Consider the following 23,064-nt stretch of genomic DNA (forward strand, 5'->3'; position numbering starts at 1 on the left):
AATGAGAACTGGTGCATGGCTTGGCCCCTTTTTGGAAACAGATACACTATGACGAATATTACTTCAGTAATACACATAAAAGAGATCTATAATTAAGGAAAACCACAAAAATAACAAGACAACAGGCTTCTCGAGATTGATACATGAGTGCTTTTTCTAATGTGGTGATCAAACTCTTCATCTTCACTTTGATAAATACAATGAGGGTTTCGCATAATGTAGCTGACATTACTGTTTCCATAATACTTTATGTACTTTTGCTTGCATAAAAGCGCCGTAGTGGTCGAGGGAACCTGGCTTTTTTTCCACACCGATTGCAACTAATTTAATTTTTAATATTTGTGTAAATGTGAAAATCATTAGTAAACGGAAGAACTTGGCTGATCATGTCGTGGGTCATATTATGAAAAAAAGTGTTAGTCATGGCTTAGCAGAGTTAAAAAAACATTTTCATCAGCTAGTTTAATTTAGAAACCTTTATAATTTAGAAGCAAAACCACGCACGCCTGGTGTTTTAAAATAATGCTAAGCATACATACAGTAGAAGTGCATACAAACTTAGCTAACAGAGGAAACAATATAATAGCAAAACTACAATATTTTAATTTTCGAAAACCCAAGATTATTAATTCGAGGTGCTCAGTGACAGGCGGAGAATTCGACATTGTAGCAGTCATACTTGCAATAGACTGGCTTTAGTGTTTTGCTGAACGTAAGAGTTTGCAACAAATCTAGGTTGCATATTTTACTGCTGTCTATGATATGCTGATTCTCTGCTAGATGATATTAAGCAGCAAATCATATAGCCTTTAAACTGAACCTCTAAAAGTAACAAATTCAGGGATTGGAGAAAAGGGACAACGTAGTCATACCTCTGCCTACAACTGGTAAGTCTGGATGAAGCATGAAGGAAGTACAGCCTCATGTGGCAAGAGAATGGACTTGGAAGGCCAACCAGTGAAGTCTTCCTGGAGCCAAGCCCGGACAGTACTGAGGCATGGGCTGCAGTTCTTAAATCTGCAGCTGGTATTACATGATGGATACTCCTTAAGTGATGGAAATTACCACCTTTTGCATGGTATTCCCACACATTATAGTCTTCTGTTTCTGAACCCAATTTTACTGTCCATAGGACTCTCCACAGTTTACGCCTCCAAACCAGTGGTAAAGCACTTGTGCCCCCATCTCATGTTAGAATAGGCATATATCTAATTGTCAGGCTTAATTTACTTGTAAATCCCTAGTATATACTACCACAAGTACCCATGGCCTGTAAATAAAATGCTACTAATGGGTTGCAATACTCCTTGTGCCACCCAATAATGTAGCACTCTACAACGTGTCTTAGGCATGTAACTGTAGCCTATTAATGGAGGTTTTCCAATGCAATTTCAACCTGGCAAAAATAAATGTTTTGCCAGAGCAAAATGTTTCTTTTTAATACTTATAAGACACCCCTAAGGAAGGCCCTAATAGCACCTTGCGCAGGGTGCATGGTATTTAAAATGTAGGGCATGCATATTCAATGATTTACATGTCCTGCAAGTGAAAAACCTCCAAAGTAATTTTTATCTGCCTTTTCCATAAGTTAATACTGGTTTACACTATTACCTTTATTAATTATAAATGTGGTTTGAGAACAGGGAGAACAATGGTTAAATACTAGTTTTAACAGCATTTTAATATCTACTTAATTGTCAAGTCGAATTTTATATTACTATTTTAGAAATTGCACCTTTAGAACGTTGTCATTTTCCTGCCTAAATTGAAAAGGCTTTCCTGTCAGTGTCTAGCTGTTATTGGACCCCTGATAACTCCTCTGGGATAAAATGTGTATTGCTACTAGACAGTGAGCATAGGGCTCTGGGTGTGGGGAGGGTGACTCTCTTCCCTTGACAGGATGACCTGAGGCTGTGTCAAGCTCCTTCCTGAGCTTCAAATGATGCCGTCCTTATTACTGGCAGATGAAGTTCACACCTAGGCTTGCCTCCCTTTTGTCCCCCTAGTCAGGCTGACACCAAACCCAGTGGCAGTAGAGGAACTGAGAGGACTGGTTTAGGGGATGGATAAAGCTTGCCCTCCACCAAAAGGCTGGCATAAAAGTATACCCACAGACTTCTCCTCAGAACACTCCTGGACATGTGTGGAATAAGAATAACAGACCTGCTGTGTGAAAAACCTGAAGAAAGACTAGTCCTGTCTGCAGTGAGCCTAGGACCCCAGAGCTGACTCCAAGGGCCAGTTGGCTTATCTCCTGTTTTAGCTTCAGGCACACAACCAGCTACCAGAGGATACTCTCCCTGCCAAGCGGACCAGTTAAAACTGGACCTGCCCTGGATCTGCTGCTGGCCACTATTGGAGTGAGCCCTAACCCCCAGGTGGTGCCCCTAGGTCCTGCACCATTGACTTGTGTTAAGGTGTGCTTCTCCTGTCTTCAAACTACAAAAATTGGGACCTAGAAACTTTTTGCCAGTTTTCTTCCTATAGTACCACAGCCATCAAGCCCCACTTTGAATCCAGCTTGCAGCTTGCTCCGCTGACAACTCATCGACAACCAGTTTTTCTCCTATAAAAAATTCCAAGTCAGAAGGTAAACTTTTCATCTAGATGAACTCTGTATCCGAACCAGCGGGTCGGCCTTAACTTTTCACTTTGACCCGGCCTATTGTGACCAGATAACCACAGTTAGTACTTTGTGCTTTTTGGAGCTATTTTGATTTCAATCTTCAAAATTCATATTTCTAGTCCTACTTATTGGGTTTTTGTCATGTTGGTGTCATTTTATTTGTTTTAAAAAATGCTCTACTTTTTTTAAATGTGTTTTCACTTTATTACTGTTTGAGTACCTCATAAACACTTTACAAATTGCCTCTAAGTTAAGCCTGACTGCTTTGTGCTGAGCTACCAGAGGATTAAGCATAGGTTTATCAAGTGACTTTAGTGGGATGCATGCTCAGTGCTTCTGCACTTGGCTGTGGTGAAAGGTACCCCAAGTCCCGAGAGGCTGGCTTGGGCACCCCTCTTGGTCGCAAACAAAATCAAGGCACTGTTGCTCTACCCTTATCCTTACATTGTGACTGTGTGCTTTGTGGTACACTTGCTTCTTCGTTTGTCCTAAGATGTGTTGGAGATTACCTACGATTTGAAAGCCCAACATTGGAGGTGTCAGTCTGGTGTAACAAACAAGCCACTCCCACCAGGGATATAACAGAGGATTGCCTCTGATGCAATCAGGGGCCTAAAATCCCTTACTTAATCATTTTAAGCACATCACTGATGTCCTTGGTATACCTAAATTGTAGACTTTGCCCCATAAGATCAGCAAGGGGGAAACATATTAGGTCAATATTTTCTATAAGGCTTTGACCACTGTAAACAGAGTGGTGGAAGAAATAACTAAACAAATGTTCGAAGATTATGGCATCATAGAAACCACCTCGGAACCCTATTTAACCTTGGTCAATAGTCCATTTGAAAGATCATTATTAACTAGATTTTGTCTGGAAAGGATTAAAAGTTATCTTAACTTTTCCTTGGGACAATATATTTCATCAACAATACAGATATGACCCTGTATTGAGCTTTCTGAACAGACACTAATGCACTTTATCTTGTCCTGCTGGTTTTATAAACCTTTTATTCGTCAGCATTTGCTACCCATTGTTAAAAAATATGGATTTTTTAAATGTAAACCAGCACTTTATTTTTCAAAAATGTTATCTGATCCTACTGTCTGTAAATCTTCGGGTATTCTTTAAAAATCTACGTTACGTTTTTAGAAATCACTTTAATCTCAATTAGAAAGAAAACTGTTTTAAATAATTTATTGCAAGCCAGGGTGAAACAATAGTTAGTCAATATGTGATTTTCCCAATGTAGTTGCTGGCTAATGCAGGAAATGCAGATTGTTGCTTTAAGTTTTCAGTAAGCTTCTTTGCTGATATTTGTAGTTGTTAGGTTATAGTATTGGCTAAAAGAAAATGGTTTCTTACTCCTCACATAGAATACTTCAGGTGTTTGCTGTTGCTTTTTGCATGTTCCTATTCAAGGGTGTATCGGCAGTCTTTGCACTCTCATGGTCTTTTATAGCTTGTGTCATACACAAAAATGTATGTTCTATAGCCTCCTGACTACCTCTTATATATAAGGATGTTAATGGAAAATCTCTGATAAAGAATGGACATGTCAAATGTAGATTGAAATCCACTGCCGCAAAGGCCAGTGTTCAAATATTTGGTCAGTGAATTTAGCACATTGGTGGTAGCACTTCACATTAGTTAACCAAGAATAGAGAAGATTATCAAGCTTTTTAAGCTTGGCTAAGTTAATTTCAGCATGCAAATTAGTTGGCAATCAAAAATTGAAAAGATCACGTATGTAGGTGCTGAAACAAATATCAACTCAATTTGTTAGCTGACTGCCAATAGCCATTCTACACACCATGGTATGTGACAAATCCTGTCCTTAAACTGGACGCCAAGTAAGCATAACTTCAAGTTAACAACTGGCTCCAGGTTTATTTATTTATTTAGAAAGTTTTATAGAGCGCGAACAAGACCCTTGCGGATATCAGAGCGCTTTAAAGTAAATAAAGTTCTTTATACATCAATTAAATGCAAGTCACAGCACTTAAACATAACATCTTGTAAAAGCAAAGTAGTAGGGTGCAACACTAAACTATCCTGTTGAATCAGGCAAAGGGCAGATAAAGAGTCTGGGTTGCCTAGATGGTCCCTTGTCATAATAAGGGTTAGTAGCGAGGGTACGTTTGGTCTCAAAATTTCTTTAGACCATGCTCAGGTTTGTTTTTTCTTTGGACCTATGAAAACAGCATAACATTTCTGTGGATATAATATTATTTAGTGGTGAGATCTCGTAATGGCAGAAAAAATACTTTAGAATACTATGATTACAAATGAGGTGTACTGAGAAAATCCCACGGCCATTATTGATTGTTTCTATCACTAGCAGTTAGAGGCCCAGAATGCATTATCTGCAGCATATCAGTTAGGATAGGTCTAGGACATGGGTACTCGCAACCCTTTCCCCAGGGGCCGCGAAGTACTGTCTGTGGCATGCCAGAGGGCCGCACTGATGCCAGCAATGCGAGGGTCATGGTCATGGTGATGAAAGGTGGGTGTAGGGGGACGCGAAGCAGATGCATGGTGTGGACAACAAACTGGACCTTCACGTGACTTCTGTCTGCCACCAACGCTCTATTCTCATGCACCAAGAATTAAAGTCCAACCATTAGCTTCAAATGTAAAACGTGAGAGGGAAAGAGATACTCATCTGGTGGCTGAATTACAAAATGTGAAACCAGAAAACCTGGTATCAGTTCTGGCTTCCCCACTTGATGAAATTGCATGATCCTAGGCAATCGATTAATTTAACTTTGCCTCTTATTTCTTCATTAGTATATATGAGAGCCCCTCAAAATATAGGAGTTCAGGATTTGTACTGTACAAAACCTTCTCTTGTGCTTTATTTAATATACAATAATGTTGTTCCAATTTTATAACAACCAATGCGACAAATAATGTGCCCCTGACAGACGACTTACCTCTTGGTTTACTAATGCCATTGTTTTCAGAATGGGGCAGCATGGATTTTTCCAAGATCATGTTTGAAAACTATCACTGTTAATAAATGTCTCTCAATGCAGTGATATAATCTGATGCTCATGCATGTTAATAAAAAAGACTTTCTTGAAGTTTGCAGAGAGTTTATTATGTTTTTACATGTTTAGTGCAAGATGTCTTTAAAGCTAAAGGTGCTCCTAAAGATACGTTGTCTAGGACACTTTCTTTCCTTCTTTACCGTTACTTTAGTTAACATGTAAATAAAGTATGCTATTTGTTTTCACAGCTTTCTGAAAGTTCCTGCTCCGTCAAGTGAACAGCAGCCCAGTGTTGCTGTTCATCATGGGGCCACAATTAAAGGTCAGAAGGGCCGCAGTGGCCCCAGGGCCGTACATGAGTATCTCTGGTCTAAGAGAATCAACTACTTGTGTAATACAATCTCAAAGACCCACAATTTGATTAGCTAATAGCATCTGCGATCCAAAGAGGTGTATCTTTTTGGAAGCCATATCAGTAGCATCATTGGAGAATAGGTCCACAACATGAAGGTTTTTGCAGAGTAACCTACCTTCAAAATGATTTAAAGGTAGCAACTGTGCCTACTGGCAAGCTATACACATTATGCAGATGGGTGTGGTATCACATGGATATCTGCACCAATTAATTCTATTTATAGTTAGCATTCAATGTTCAAGCCAGCACATTGTCCCAGTCAAACAAGGAGTCCATTAGAACTGAAGTCTGGCATTACAGATCACCTAAACCCAACGTCTCAGAAAAAAACACAAGGAGCAGTATGGAATATTAGGCATTTTGTATTTGAAGCTCTATAAAACATGCCTGATTTTACTCTTTTAAAACAGGAAACGCAATGAGAGAAAAAGCTTGTGTTTGGCCCATGAGTCCTCTGGTTATTAACCTGTCTTTCTCCTGTTGCAGAATCCTCAAACTCTAGCTTAAGTTTAAAGGTGAAATCAAGTAAGCGATATAGTATAAAGATTTGATAATCTGTGAAGACAAATCAGTCAAAGTAATAAGCAAACACAATTATTTCACATTCTGAGTATCCCTAAACATAAGATGAGGTCCTTGAAGTTACTTTTATACAGTCTGAGATACCTGTTAAAATAATAGAGCTTACAATGTCCATGAGCCTGGTATCCAATATAGACAAAAAGACTACGTTTTGGTCCAGACAAAGATGATTGATTTTCGGAGATTATGATCTATGCAACAACCAATAACCAATATAGGTGCTGATTAAGAGTTTGGTGGAGAGTGTTCTATGGACTACCATCTGCGCCAAACTCTGTTCATCCGCCATATTTAGTGGTGAGCCACCACCAGATTTCAAAGACGGAATATGATTTACTCCATCAGCGTAAACCTTTCTCGAAGGAGTAGAAGATATTGGAGTTAATCCATCTAACAATCTGTGGGTTTTAAAGTGGGGGGGTTTGGTGCCTTTTTTTAACTGTGTATCACCACCAGGTATATCCCTGAAGTGAGGGACAGTAAAAAAGATAAATGACCCCCACACCATGAGAGAAAACTTGCAGTTTATTATTTTGTGTAGTTAAAACAAACTTCCTATCAATCACATACTCCCCCTACATTCACAAAAATAGGGTAGGGGGTCGCTCATTGTCCTACATCGAACCCAATATGGAATTATCTCCTTCACCACATCAGGGCCTCCTCCACACTTGTTGAGTTCTGCAAGAATCTGAAGACCTGCCTCTTCAAATTACTGCGCAGGGACCATGCACCCACTCACCTGCTAAAGCACCTGCATACCTTCACAGGTAATTAGTGTGCTCTATAAATCAACATAGCATAACATAACAAACAGGAGCCAGTAAAGTTATTTCAATAGTTGGGTTAAATCATCTTATTTGTTTTCCATCTTTACTGATGGAGACCCCAAGCAGATTCTGGTCGAATGACATTAGGGCATTACCCCTCGTAAAGAGCAAGTCATTCATGGCCTGCACTGCAGCTCTGAAATCAGCTGGGAGACTATGGTATTACGTTTATTATTTTAAGAACAATACAATCTTCTTACATTTCATGATGTGGGGAAGCATTGTGAAATTTAGTTTGATGGAACGATAATTGTTAATACAATGATAACAACAGAATATGTGGAATAGATGGTACATTTTATTTATGGACTGGAAACTGGATTCAGTGATAATCCTAATCATTCAGTTGGCATACAAAACAGATGGCTTTATAAGTAATTATTCTATGTCAAGAACGTGGGTTTAGTTCCTATGTTCAGAAGAAGAGAGTTTGAAAAGCTGGTAGAATGTGAAGATGTGAGGTCAAAACTAAAGGGGCACTCAGGGCAGCTCCTGTCTTGAAAGTTTCGGGGTGATTCATCAAGTGGGGGCAGAGAAAAAAGGGGGGCCCCAAAAATGTTTTTTCTCCATGTTAATTTCCATAGGAAAGTTTAGACAAGGCTACAGCCCAAACTGCAGAACGGAATGACAACAAATTTGGAAAAAAAGGTAGCTCTTGGTTCAGAAAGCAATCTGTTTGTTAAATGGTGTAAATCCATTCAGTAGTTCCTGAGAAATTTAAAGATTTATCAGAAATACAACTGTTGCCGCGGTGGATCCGCGAACCCTTCTGATCTCGTGCCTCTTTTAATTTATTGTAACCAGGATAAGTAGTATGGTCATTCACACTTTGTTTTCTAAACCTTCACCTATGGAAGATCAGGGCTACCGGGAAAGAAAGTTCGAGGTGAGGGACACCTTTAGGGAATCCTGATCCTGCGCCCACCTCGTCCTGAAACACTTGAGTAAGACTTTGGGCCAGAGTTCCTCTGCCTTGTCTTATCACTACATCACATCCATCGAGGTTCCTTCCCATCGACTTATTTTCCAAGTTCTAGCCTAATCACCTCTCGTCCGTCAACATGGTTGGATTCAAGCCTACAGATGTGCCTGCCACTGCGGCTGTGAAGTTCGTAGGGGCTGGGACCGCTGCCTGCATCGCTGACCTGTTCACCTTCCCACTGGACACTGCCAAAGTCCGGCTTCAGATACAAGGTGAGAGCAAGGCTCTGTCCAGCCAGTACAGGGGGGTGTTTGGGACCATCAGCACCATGGTGAAGACCGAGGGCCCCAAGAGTCTCTACAACGGCCTGGTCGCCGGGCTGCAGCGCCAGATGAGCTTTGCCTCAGTCCGGATTGGGCTGTATGACTCCGTCAAGCAGTTCTACACCAAGGGGTCTGAACATGTTGGCATTGGCAGCAGGCTCCTTGCCAGATGCACCACCGGAGCCATGGCCGTGACCATCGCCCAACCAACCGACGTGGTGAAGGTGAGGTTTCAGGCCCAGGCGAACGTCACCAGTGCCAGCCGGAGATACAAGGGGACCATGGATGCCTATAAAACCATCGCCAGGGAGGAAGGCATGAAGGGCCTCTGGAAAGGTACTGCACCCAACATCACTCGCAATGCCATCGTGAACTGCACTGAATTGGTCACCTGCGATCTGATAAAAGACTTGCTGCTAAAGTCCAACCTCATTACAGATACTCTTCCCTGTCACTTCACCTCTGCCTTCGGTGCTGGATTCTGCACAACTGTGATCGCCTCCCCAGTGGATGTAGTGAAGACTAGATACATGAACTCTGCCCTGGGCCAGTACGGTGGCGCAGATCTATGGGGTTTTGCCGACCTGTCTGCTCTGGTAAAAATACAGCACAAAATTTTGAGGAAATTGACAGGCCTTCCCTGTTCTAGCCCTACGTTACCTTTATTAATGGATCTGGGCTGCCATGCACTAGACAACCTTGTCCATTTCAAACCAGTGGCTTTGTGGAGGAGGCTATGGACCACTCCCGAACTAGCGGCCTATGCCAAGGCCACCATGGATGTAAGATCTATCCTGGGTTCGGGTAACATTCCCTGGTTCAGAAACGTTAAACTTATGCTTGATTCAATGGGCTTGGGTAAACTGTGGCTGGATCCTGCGAACAACTTATTTCCCCCCAAAAAAGTCTATAAAAATATCTATTGGGAAATGGTTAACCAGAAACTTTTCTGCCAGATTTCGTCTACATCTTTGTCTGGATTGTTTCTGGCTTTAAAACTCTTCGCAGCCCTGGAAGACTATTGGGACACAGTAACTAAGCCCAGCGATAGAAAGCTTTACCACCAGCTAAGGGTCGGCTCCCTCCCAACCAGATTGTTTGTAAAAAATTGGAAAGGCCAAATGTCTGATTGCTGCCGTAGATGCCCAGAACGTAGAGAATCGATCGCCCATATATTTTTTGAATGCCCTGCTTATGCAGCTCCCAGGGCCAAATGGCTCAAACCAATTTGTCGTAACTTAAAAACAAGGGTTGGGTCTGAGGCCCTGAGGCTTCTCAAGTCGGATACAAGTGAACCAATTGTTATCGCTGAATCAAAATTTTTGGGCTGGGCGTGGTTCTTGAGGGCAAAACAGGATTTAGTGGTCGGCGACTCAATTTATTTGCCCTGATGGTCCTGAAATTAAATCTTGGCCATTTTATTCCTACTTATGTTGTAGGTTTTAAATCCTGTATTTTTACTGTTGGTTTTTAATTGTGATTTTACCTATTTTATAATGAGGTTTTTATGTATGGAAATGTCTTTTATGATGAAAAAATCGAAATAAAGACTAATTGAATTGAATTGGAATTGTTAATGTAAATGTTTTTGTGGATGTGCAGTGAAATTTTGTGGATAGAATGTGGTATTTAGTGTATGTGAATTTTGTACAGTGGGATTATGTGTTATGGAGAATAATTATGTGGTATGGTGGTCTGTGTTGTGGAGTGGTAACCTCAGGTTTAGTCTTCCTCATTTCCATTGAAGCTAAACCATAATCTCAATGAGAAACAAAAAAAGAAGGAACCACTGAGGAGCACTTCTGGACCTAGTCAGAGGTCTGAGCAGGGCCACTGGAATTATGCGACTGTTCGGCTGCAGCAATTTTAGCAGAATTATACATTTTCCAGATTTGCCTCGTACTCCAGCATCTGCTGCATAGTCTGCAGATTTGAACAATAAAACTTGATTCTAGCTCAAACGGTTTAAACGTTACCAAAAATACAGCAACAAGTTTTACAGTGTGGTGGGAGGCCCTTTGCAAAGCTGGAATGGTCACCTGTTACTTAATGCTAAATGTGGTTATTAAATTGGTACTAAGGGTACGCAAGCCACTCTTGCTTCTTTCTGTACCTCTCTTGCCTCTTTCTGCATATCTCTTGCCTCTTTCTGTACCTTTCTTCCTCTTTTTGCACTTCTCTTTCTACACATCTCTTCTGCTTTCTACATATCTCTTCCGCTTTCGGGACCTCCCTTCTTTCTACACCTCTCTTGCTTCTTTCTGCACCTCTCTTGCTTCTTTCTTCTGCACCTCTCTTGCATCTCTCTGCACCTCTCTTGCTTCTTTCTGCACTGCTCTTGCCACTTTCTGCACCCTCTTCCCTCTTTCTGCACCTCTCTTGCCTCTTTCTGCGCCTCTCTTGCCTCTTTCTACACTACTCTTGCCTCTATCTGCACCTCGCTTGCTTCTTTATGCACCTCTCTTGCTTCTTTCAGCTCCTCTATTGTTTCTTTCTGTACCACCTTCCCTCTTTCTGCACCCTCTTCCTGCAATACTGATGCCGGTTTCTGCACCTCTCTTGCCGCTTTCTGCACTTCTCTTGCTTCATTCTGCACTTTTATTGTCTCTTTCTGCATTTCTGTTGCTTTTTTCTGCACTGCTCTTGCATCTTTCTGCACCCATCTTGCCTTTTTCTGCACCTCTGTTGCTTCTTTCTGAACTTCTTTTGCTTCTTTCAGCACCTCTCTTTCTTCTTTCTGCTCCTCTCTTGCCTCTTTCTGCACCGCACTTGCCTCTTTTTGCACCACTCTTGCCTCTCTCTGCAGTTCTATTGCCTCTTTATGCACCTCTCTTGCTTCTCTCTGCACCCCTCTTCCCTCTTTCTGCACCCCTCTTCCCTCTTTTGGCACCTTGGTTGCTTGTTTCTGTACCTCCCTTGCCACTTTCTGTACTTCTCATGCCTCTTTCTGAACCTCTCTTGTCTCTTTCTACATTTCCATTGCTTCTTTCTGCACCTCTCTTGCATCTTTCTACACCCTTATTGCCTCTTTCTGTGTGTTTGTTGCTTCTTACTGCACTTCTCTTTCTTCTTTTTGCACCTCCCTTGCTTCTTTCTGCACACTTATTGCCTCTTTCTGCACCCCTCTTCCCGCTTTCTGGACCTCGTGTGCCTCTTTCTGCACCTCTCTTGTCTCTATCTGCAGTTCTCTTGCCTCTTTATGCACCTCTGTTGCTTCTTTCTGCACTTCTATTGACTCTTTTTGCACCTATGTTGGTTCTTTCTGCACTCCTGTTGCTTCTTTCTGCAGTTCTCCTGCCTCCTTCTGCACTTCTTTTGCTTCTTTCTGCACCTCTCCTGATTCTTTCTGCACCCCTGTTCCCTCTTTCTTCAACCCGCTTGCCTCTTTCTGTAGCTCCTTTGCCTCTTTCTGCACCCCTGTTCTCTCTTTCTGCACATCTCTTGCCTGGTTCTGAACCTCTCGTGCCTCTTGCTGTAGTTTTCTTGCCTCTTTATGCACCTATGTTGGCTCTTTCTGCACCGCTCTTGCTTCTTTCTGCATCCCTCTTTCTTCAACCCTCTTCCCTCTTTCTGCACCCCTCTTGCCTCTTTCTGCACCTCTCTTGCCTCTTTATACACTACTCTTGCCTCTATCTGCACCTCCCTTGCTTCTTTATGCACCTCTCTTGCTTCTTTCTGCACTTTTATTGTCTCTTTCTGCATTTCTGTTGCTTTTTTTCTGCACTGCTCTTGCATCTTTCTGCACCCTTTTTGCCTCTTTCTGCACCTCAGTTGCTTCTTTCTGAACTTCTTTTGCTTCTTTCAGCACCTCTCTTTCTTCTTTCTGCTCCTCTCTTGCCTCTTTCTGCACCGCACTTGCTTCTTTTTGCACCACTCTTGCTTCTCTCTGCACCCCTCTTCCCTCTTTCTGCACCCCTCTTCCCTCTTTCGGCACCTCGGTTGCTTGTTTCTGTACCTCCCTTGCCACTTTCTGTACTTCTCATGCCTCTTTCTGCACCTCTCTTGTCTCTTTCTACATTTCCGTTGCTTCTTTCTGCACCTCTCTTGCATCTTTCTACACCCCTATTGCCTCTTTGTGCGTGTTTGTTGCTTCTTACTGCACTTCTCTTTCTTCTTTTTGCACCTCCCTTGCTTCTTTCTTCACCCTTATTGCCTCTTTCTGCACCCCTCTTCCTGCTTTCTGGACCTCGTGTGCCTCTTTCTGCACCTCTCTTGTATCACTCTGCAGTTCTCTTGCCTCTTTATGCACCTCTGTTGCTTCTTTCTGCACTTTTATTGCCTCTTTTTGCACCTATGTTGGTTCTTTCTGCACTCCTGTTGCTTCTTTCTGCAGTTCTCCTGCCTCTTTCTGCACTTCTCTTGCCTCTTTCTGCACTTCTTTTGCTTATTTCTGCACCTCTCCTGATTCTTTCTGCACCCCTGTTCCCTCTTTCTTCAACCCGCTTGCCTCTTTCTGTAGCTCCTTTGCCTCTTTCTGCACCCCTGTTCCTCCTTTCTGCACATCTCTTGCCTGATTCTGAACCTCTTGTGCCTCTTTCTGTAGTTTTCTTGCCTCTTTATGCACCTATGTTGGCTCTTTCTGCACCGCTCTTGCTTCTTTCTGCATCCCTCTTTCTTCAACCCTCTTCCCTCTTTCTTCATCCCTCTTCCCTCAATCTGCATCTCTCTTGCCTCCTTTTGCACCTCTCATGTCTATTTCCGTACTTCTCTTGCCTCTTTCTCCAAGTCTGTTGCTCCTTTCTGCACTACTCTTGCCTGTTTCTGCAACTCTCTTGCTTCTTTCTGCACCTCTCTTCCTTCTTTCTGCACTCCTCTTGCCTCTTTCTGCAGCCTTCTTCCTCTTTCAGCACCTCTCTTGCCTCTTTTTGTACCTCTCTTGCCTCTTTCTACACTTCTCTTGCCTCTTTCTGCAATTCTGTTGTTTCTTTCTGCACTTCTCTTTCTTCTTTCTGCACCCCTTGTGTGAAAATATTTTTTAGATGCAGACAGTGGTCCCAGGGATCACTATCTGCCCTTAAAAAATGAAACAAAAACGTGTCATTTTCTTTTTTAAATGCATGCCATTTTCCCTGTTTCTACACCTTTCTTGCCTCTTTCTGCATCTCTCTCTTTTCTCCCTGCACTTTAGTTACCTCTTTCTGCACATCTCTTGCCTCTTTCTGCAGTTCTCTTGCCTCTTTCTGCACACCTGTTGCTTCTTTTTGCACCTTTGTTGCTTCCTTCTGCACTTCTCTTGTCTCTCTTTGCATTTCTGTTGCTTCTTTCTGCACCTCTCTTGCATCTTTCTGCACCTCTATTGCCTCTTTCTGTGCCTCCGTTGCTTCTTTCTACACTTCTCTTTCTTCTTTCTGCACCTCCCTTGCCTCTTTCTACACCCCTCTTGCCTCTTTCTGTACCCTTTTGCCCTCTTTCTACACCTCTTTTGCCTCTTTCTGCAGCTCTCTTGCCTCTCTCTGTAATTCTCTTGCCTTTTTGTGCATCTCTGTTGCTTCTTTCTGCAGTTCTCTTGCCTCTTTATGCACTTCACTTGCCGCTTTCTGCACTTCTGTTGCTTCTTTCTGCACCTCTCCTGCTTCGTTCTGCACCCCTCTTCCCTCTTTCTGTACTTCCTTTGCCTCTTTCTGCACCCCTGTTCCCTCCTCCTGCACATCTTTTGCCTGGTTCTGCACCTCTTGTGCCTCTTTCTGCAGTGTTCTTGCCTCTTTATGAACCTCCATTGCTTCTTTCTGCACTTCTCTTGCCTCTTTTAGCACCTATGTTAGCTCTTTCTATACTTCTCTTGTTTCTTTTTGCACCTTTCTTGCTTCTTTCTGCATCCATCTTCTCTCTTTTTCACCCTTCTCCCCTCTTTCTTCACCCCTCTTCCCTCTTTCTGCACCTCGCTAGCCTCTTTCTGCACCTCTCTTGCCTCTTTCTGCACCTCTCATGTCTATTTCTGTACTTCTCTTGCCTCTTTATCCAAGTCTGTTGCTCCATTCTGCACCCCTCTTGCCTCTCTGTGCACCTCTCTTGTCTCTTTCATCACCTCACTTGCCTCTTCTGCACTTCTCTTGCTTTTAATGCACTTCTCTTGCTTCTTTCTGTGTCTTTCTTCCTCTTTCTTCAACTGTATTCCTCTTTCTGCACTTCTCTTGCTTTTAATGTACTTCTCTTGCTTCTTTCTATGCCTTTCTTCATCTTTCTTCACCTTTATTCCTCTTTCTGCACTTCTCTTGCTTCTTTCTGCCCTTCTCTTGCCTCCCTCTGCACCCTTCTTCCCTCTTCCAGCACCTCTCTTCTCTCTTTTTGTACCTCTCTTGCCTCTTTCTACACTTCTCTTGCATCTTTTTGCAATTCTGTTGCTTCTTTCTGCACTTTTCTTTCTTCTTTCTGCACTTCTTGTGTGGAAATAATTTGTAGGTGGAGGCAGTGGTCCCAGGGACCACTATCTGCCCTTAAAAAATGAAACAAAAATGTTTCATTTTCTTTTGTTAAATGCAGCCCATTAAGGAAAATGGGATGCATTTAAAAAAAAACTGCTTTATTTAAAAGCAGTCCCAGACATGGAGGTCTGCTGAGCTGAGCAGCCCACCATCCCGGGGAGGGCCAGCCATTCCCGTTGGGGTTGCAAATTGCGAGTGCTTCATGAATATTCATGAGCCATGCAATTTGCGACCCCACTGGGAATCGCATACAGTTTTTCAGACACTGTTGTACATGGCATTTCACCACTCACAAATTGCGACTCGCAATCAAGCGCAATTTGCGAGTCACAAATTGTCATGCTCATACATCTGGCCCTTGCTTCTTTCTGCACCTCTCTTGCTTTTTTATGCACATCTCTTGCTTCTTTCTGCACCCCTCTTCCCTCTTTATGTACCTCTCTTGCATCTTTCTGCACCTCTCTTGCTAATCTGCACCTAACTTGCCTCTTTCTGCACCTCACTTGTTATGTTCTGTTATATTCTGCACCTTTTTGTCTTTCTGTACCTTTTTGTCTTTCTGCACCTCTCTTGCTTCTTTCTGCAGTTCTCGTGCCTCTTTATACAGCTCTATTGCTTCTTTCTACACTTCTGTTGCTTCTATCAAGACCTATTTTGCTTCTTTCTGCACCGCTCTTGCCTCATTCTGCACCCCTCATCCCTGTTTCTCTACCTCTCTTGCCTCTTTCTGCACCGCTCTTGCATCTCCCTGAAATGTGGTTACCTCTTTCTATCTCATGTCTCTTTACTCTTTCTGCAGTTCTCTTGCCTCTTTCTGAATGCCTGTTGCCTCTTTTTGCACCTTTGATGCTTCCTTCTTCACTTCTCATCTCTTTCTGCATTTCTGTTGCTTTTTTCTGCACCTCTCTTGCATCTTTCTGCACCCCTATTGCCTCTTTCTGCGCCTCTGTTGCTCCTTTCTGCCCTTCTCTTTCTTCTTACTGCACCTCCCTTGCCTCTTTCTGTACCCCTCTTGCCTCTTTCTGTACCCCTCTTCCCTCATTCTGCATCTCTTGTGCCTCTTTCTGCACACCTCTTGCCTCTCTCTGCAGTTTTTTTGCCTCTTTATGCACCTCCATTGCTTTTTTCTGCACTTCTCTTGCCTCTTTTTGCACCTATGTTGGTTCTTTCTGCACTTCTTTTGCTTCTTTCTGTACCTCTCTTGCTTCTTTCTGCATCCCTCTCCCCTCTTTCTTCACCCCTCCTCCCTCTTTCTTCACCCTCTTCCCTCTTTCTGTACCTCTCTTGCCTCTTTCTGCACCTCTCTTGCTCTTTCTGCACCTCTCATGTCTATTTCCGTACTTCTCTTGCTTCTTTCTCCAAGTCTGTTGCTCCTTTCTGTACCTCTTTTGCCTCTTTAATCACCTCACTTGCCTCTTTCTGCACTTCTCTTGCTTTTAATGCACTTCTGCTTCTTTCTGTACCTTTGTTCCTCTTTCTGTACCTTTATTCCTCTTTCTGCACTTCTCTCACTTCTTTCTGTCCTTCTCTTGCCTCCCTCAGCACCTCTCTTGCTTCTTTCTGCACCTCACTTCCTTCTTTGTGGACTTCTCTTGCCTCTTTCTGCACCCTTCTTCCAGCACCTCTCTTGCCTCTTCTTATAACTCTCTTGCCTCTTTCTGCACTTCTCTTGCCTCTTTCTGCACCTCTGTTGCTTCTTTCTGCACTTCTCTTGCTTCTTTCTGCATCTATCTTACTTCTTTCTGCACCCCTCTTTCCTTTTCTGCATCCCTTTCCCCTCTTTCTTCACCCAGCCTGCCTCTTTCTGCAGCTCTCTTGCCTCTTTTTGCAGTTTTCTTGCCCTTTTCTGCACCTTTGCTGCATTTACTGTACTTCTCTTGCCTCTATCTGCACCTCACTTGCCTCTCTCTACACCTCTTTTGTTTCTTTCTGCACCTGTCTTGCTTCTTTTTGTAACTCTGTGGCTTCTTTCTACACTTCTCTTGCTTCTTTCATCACTTCTCTTGCTTCTTTCTGTACTTCTCTTGCCTTTTTCTGTGCTTCTCTTGCTTCTTTCTCCACCTTTCTTGCTTCTTTCTGTACTTCTCTTGCCTCTTTCTACACCTTTGTTGATTCTGTCTGCTATTCTGTTGCTTCTTTCTGCACATCTGTTGCTTCTTTCTACACTTCTCTTGTCTCTTTCCGCACCACTCTTGTCTCTTTCTGCACCTCTGTTGCTTCTTACTGCACCACTGTTGCTTCTTTCTGCACTTCTCTTTCCTCTTTCTGTACCCCTCTTCCCCCTTTCTGCAGCTGTCTTGCCTCTTTCTTTACCTCTTGCCTCATTCTGCACTTCTCTTGCCTCTTTCTGTACCTCTATTGTTTATTTCTGTACTTCTCTTCCCTCACCTCTCTTGCCTCTTTCTGCACCCTTGTTCTCTCCGCACCTCTCTTGCCTGTTTCTGTGTCTCATGTGCCTCTTTCTGCAGTTGTCTTGCCTCTTTCTGCACCTCTGTTGCTTCTGTCTGTACTTTTACTTGCCTCTTTCTAAAGCCCTCTTACCTCTTTCTGCACCTCTGTTGGTTTTGTATGTACTTCTCTTGCTTCTTTCTGCATCTCATGCTTCTTTCTGTACTTCTCTTGCTTATTTCAGCACCCCTCTTGCCTCTTTCTACACCCTCATCCTTCTTTCTGCACCTTGCTTGCATCTTTTTACACCTCGCTTGCCTCTTTTTGCACTTCTCTTGCCTCTTTCAGCACCTCTGTTGCTTCTTTCTGCACCTCTCTTGCTTCTTTCTGTACCTCTCTTGCTTGTTTCTGCACTTCTCTTGTCTGTTTGTGCACTTCTATTCACATCTTTCTGTACGTCTCTGACCTCTTTCTATACTCAGTGCAAGCTGTCAAGTTGAAAGGTCTGCTTGCTCTTTTGACTGAGGTATATGTCTACTTGTATATGTATGCTCACATGTATTATGCATTGAAGATGGTAGCTTAAAAAGAGGGTAGCTTCTCCCATAGGTGGTCAAATCTTCTCAATTCTCCTTTGTCATTTGGTTGCACAGGCACACATGTCTTACGTATGTAGGTATTATAGAGCCCCTGAAATATAATATTGAATACCCATTTTCCCTGTATTCTGAGCAGAAAGAAATACATATACCTTCTTGCACACACATTTACAGAGTATGCGGTTTGAAACACAGGTATTTGAGTATTTGTATGTGTTTTATATAACATGTCACTAGGTAAAAGCACAGACACACACATGCATACATTCACAAACTTGGTGAGACTTACAACAGTGATATGGTTTGGATTGCTGTTTTATATTTGGTAGGCCTAACATTCAGAGCAGTTGATGGATAGTGAACCTTCAAGAGAAAAGTAAGGTTTAGACATACTGGGAGAAGGATTAGTGAAAGGCTACTTTGTATGTGTCTGTGGAAAGATACAGTCGAAGTAGGCCTCTTTCTGCACCTCTGTTGCTTCTTTCTGCACCTTTCTTGCCTCTTTATGCATTCTGCTTGCTTCTTTCTGTACGTTTGTTCCTCTTTCTGCACCTCTCTTGCCTCTTTCTACACCTCTCTTGCCTCTTTCTGCACGTCTCTTGCTTCTTTCTGTGCCTTTCTTCTCTTTCTTCACATGTCTTACCAATGTAGGCATAGTTAGAAATTAGCATTTGACAAACCGTAGAAATTCACTGAAAAAACCCCACAGGTTTCAGGGTCATTATAGTTAGAACTTAGTATTTAAAAAACCTTAGATATTCACTGAAAAAAACACAGATTTCAGAGACGTTATAGTTAGGCTGACATTTCACTTGTACAAAACCAAAGAAATTCAGTTGTTATACTTAGCTGAGCTAACTTGAACTCATGCTGCTGCAATGCACTGCTGATGACATCACATATTACATCACTCATGACATGGTCAGTGATATCACTCATGACATTACTGATGACATCTCAAATTCACACTCTGAAACCGAGGGTTGGATCTAAATTTATAAGTGTAAACTTACCACATGTAACTTTTCCCGCCTATGCAGAGATGTCTGTCACCGAGGTGGAGATCTCCCTATGTTAAAATATAGTGAAAATTCAAATAGTTTATATAACTTAAATAAATAGTAAAAAATAGTTTATTTGAAATATTAATGTGAATTATTTCTATACATTCATTTTAAATGTAAAACAAAAATGAGCAAATGCTACAGCACTACCAGCCTAATTTTGAATTAAATCAATATAAGTATATACAATTAAATACACATACATGTTCAAAGATATATTCAAAGAAATCATATCTAAAGAAAATGTTGTATTTATTTATTATGTAGTAAAAATCACTAAAATGTATCTATAGAATGAATTTTAATTAATTGAATTCTTTTTAAAAAGTTACATTTATTTTTAAATTAAAATGTTAACATATTTTATGATACATAATAATACTCATTTTTATTTCTACATACTTTTGTAACATTAAATTAAATGTATGTATGTTTTTATGAAGTTTAAAAAATACATATAATGAATGTATTTTAACATTATTTCCTATGCTGTGTGATTTTAGGTCCCTGTGTCCAGAATTTTGTTATCGGAGGGAGATGCAGTACCAGGGCCATTTGTGGTGCTGGTATTACTCCCGGTCTAACCTAGAGTACCTTCACTACTGTTTTAGGGCCTTTCTAGCTGTAGTAACTCATTTTTGGGCGTGTGCATGTCCTCCCCTCACTTAACCCATCCAATTTTGTAGTAAGTATTACCCATTTTCCATCCCTCCCATATGACCCTCCCACATTTATTACTCAAATCTAGGCATGCATGTGCAGAGATCTCAGTGAGGCAGAGAGCACATCATAAAAATGTTCTCAGAGGCAGAGGAGCTGACCTCCGCATGTAGGTTATTGAGTAGCATTTGGTAGTCTGTAAGTCGTACTACTGTAGAACAACTAAACAAACTCCAATTAATGGTTTGTCAATAGGCTCCAAAGTGCCTTATAACTTAGAATTTATGGATTTTCTGGTGTTGCCAAAAATCACAAAGAGGCAGCAAAGACGCCATTGCCTTATTTAAGACTGCAGTCAACCAATTGTATTACTTTTGTATGAAAAGTGTGATTTTCAATTGTAATCATACATTAGTAACTTCACTCACCAGAAGTATGTTGTTAAGAAAAATCAGAAAGAAAGAATATATTAATAAGACTATCCAATTTGAGAAGGAAATGTACTTTCTAAGTTAATTACAATAAACATGAGTAACAAGAGTGAGTGCTTGGTATAGAATATGAGAAGCCTGTAAAGTCTTTGATAAATGCAGATGTACACTCTCAACATGCTTTCTCCATGTTATGCTATGTGTATTTGTAAAGCACATAACTCACTGGATGGGTATTCTAGCACTGAAGGTGAAGAAGTACCGGATTACATGAAGAGTCAGGTCTTAAGTTTCTTGCAGAATTCAAGAACTGAGGAGGAGGCTCTGGTTCTATGTATGTGGGGTTGTGTCCAGATGAGTGGAAGTGTCTGGTAGGTTGGTGTGATAACAGTGCAGGGTGGGAGATTGAAGGTGAGCCTGGACACTGAGTTTTATATGGTCTGGAGTCTTTTCATCAGCTGCGCATTGATTCCAGCATAGAGTGTTTTGCTGTAGTCCAGCTTGCTGGTGATGTAGGCTTTGATGAAGACTCTTCGAGTACTGATCAGAGCTATTTGAAGATAATCTTGGTCATCCTGTGTATGTGTGTGCAAGCAGGAGACAGAGACTGTGCTTACTTGGTCAGCCACAGTGAGTTAGCTGTTGATTACTCTAATCAAGGTTCTTTGAGTGAGTTGCCAGGAGGGTTGTGGGTCAGAGTTCGGCAGGCCACCAGGTAGAGCCCTAGCGGGACGTGTCTTTGCTGAACATTACTACTTCCATCTTGTCTCTGTTGAGCTTGAGGCAGTTGTTTTTCATCCATCTAGCAACTTAAGTCATGTAAATGGAGAAATTGGTCAGAGTGTTTGCCTTCTTCTTGGAGAGGGAGAGTATTAGCTGGGTGTTGTCAGCATAGAATATGATGTTGATTCTGTGGGCACAGATGATGCTTATGAATGGGGTCATGTAGTCTTTGAACAGAGTGGGGCTGAGTGAGGATTCTTGTGGTACACCGCAGATGGGGTTGATGCCGTCAGAGGTAAAGTGGTTCAGGCCAATTGAATGGCTGTGACATGTCAGGAAGGCACAAATCCAGAAATGTGTGGGGGTGTGGATTCTGGCTTCTTAAAGTCATTGGATAAGGATGGGAGATGGTGTCAAAGACCATGGTGTCACCTCTGTCCATTGTCATCCAGATGTGGTCTGTGGCGGAGATGAGGGCAGTCTCTGTGATGGTCATGTCTGTTGATATTGAGAAGGCTTTTGACAGCCTGGAATGGCCGTACCTGTTCCAAGTTATGCGAGTGATGGGACTAGAGTAGGGCTTTGTAGGATGGAGAGAGATGCTTTATAGGTCCGCAACGGCCAGGGTTAAGACGGGGGCGACGATCTCCTCTTCCTGTCCGGTCAGGCAGGGAACGCAACAGGGCTGCCTGCTCTCTCCCCTGCTGTTTGCTTTAGCGATTGAGCTTCTGGATGCGCAAGCCAGGTCGGAGAAGTATTATACAGGTCTGGAACTACGCGCCGACATGCAATATATATCATTTTATGCGGAAGACTTACTTATGTTCTTGGCTGATACGGGGGAGGCATTGAATGGGGCAACATCCTTACTGCGTACGTTTGGTGCGGCTTCAGGGCTGCAGGTGAACTGGGCAAAGACTTGCCTACTCCCTGTGGACGTATCGAGGCCGGTCCCCGCTCAGGTGGAGGGTATAAGATGGGAGCCTCATTGCCTACCCTACCTTGGTACTAACGTTTATCATACCCAGGAGGACCTATTAGATGGTAATGTAGTCAGGGCCCTGAGAGGGATTAAGGGCAGTTTACAGTTTTGGAGCACACTGCCGTTATCAGTGGCGGGTCGGGTGGCACTCCTGAAGATGGTGGCGCTGCCACAGTTGTTATACTATTTTAGGACACTGCCGATTCGGATACCGAGCTCCTTTTTCAAAGCGCTCCGATTGCTGGTAGGGAGCTTCCTGTGGGGGACTGGCAGGTGGCGAATGGCTTTGACCACAATGATGCGACCCCGGGCTGAGGGTGGTTGGGTGGTTCCTGATTTCAAACTATATTATTTGGCGGCCCAGCTACAGTGGTTTACCCAGGCAGTGGCGAGAGAATTTGGAGGGCCGGATGATCCGACGGGTCGGTGGATCCCGCGTCATGTATTTTCTTTTATTGTACTCCATCAAGGATTGCATCTTGGGTCATTAACGCATGAAGAGAGGGCGCTGCAGCTAGGCTGGAATAGGACCCAAGTTAGAGGTGGGATAACTCGACCGTACGCCCCGGAACTTCCTCTGGGTATGCGCACTACCCTTCCACATGGGGGGACTGGACAGCGTTGGCCGTGTGGGAGGAGTTGGGAGTACAAGTGCTGGGGGACATGTATGAGGATGGTGTGCTATTGCCCTACCAACTCTGACTCCGGCCAAGATTAATAGGTACTTTGGATTGAATACTGCCCAATGCCTACGTTGCAATTTGGAGGGGGCGGAGTTTCCTCACATGCTCTGGAGTTGCCCGCAATTGGGGACATATTGGGAGGAAGTTGTTGATGCTCTCTGTGATGTTACGGGTCGACAGGTTGAACCGGAGATGGGTACCTGCTTACTGCATTGATTTCCTCATACATCGAAGACAAAGGTTACGAGTAAGTTCTTGGATCTAGGATTGTTGCTTGCTAAAAGAGAACTAACAATGCACTGGAAATCTAGGCGAGGACCCAATATTGCGCGCTGGAGGGCAGAAGTACCCAAGTGGGCAATGAGCGAGAGCACGGTGCATTTCCAGCATGCTAGGAGGTCAAATAATGATAGGGCGCTA

The 23,064-nt window shown here is 42.7% G+C and overlaps 1 protein-coding gene and 1 pseudogene across 1 annotated transcript in view; both read left to right on the forward strand.

The window, feature by feature from the left end:
- ANKFN1 (ankyrin repeat and fibronectin type III domain containing 1) overlaps positions 1-23,064 on the forward strand; it is a 1,480,122-nt gene that overhangs the window by 466,040 nt on the left and 991,018 nt on the right. The gene's annotated exons all lie outside the window — the stretch shown is intronic.
- On the forward strand, positions 8,344-21,557 carry LOC146810195 (dicarboxylate carrier UCP2 pseudogene; annotated as a pseudogene).

This window comes from Triturus cristatus, chromosome 7, assembly GCF_964204655.1.
Source record: "Triturus cristatus chromosome 7, aTriCri1.1, whole genome shotgun sequence".
NCBI lineage: Eukaryota > Metazoa > Chordata > Amphibia > Caudata > Salamandridae > Triturus > Triturus cristatus.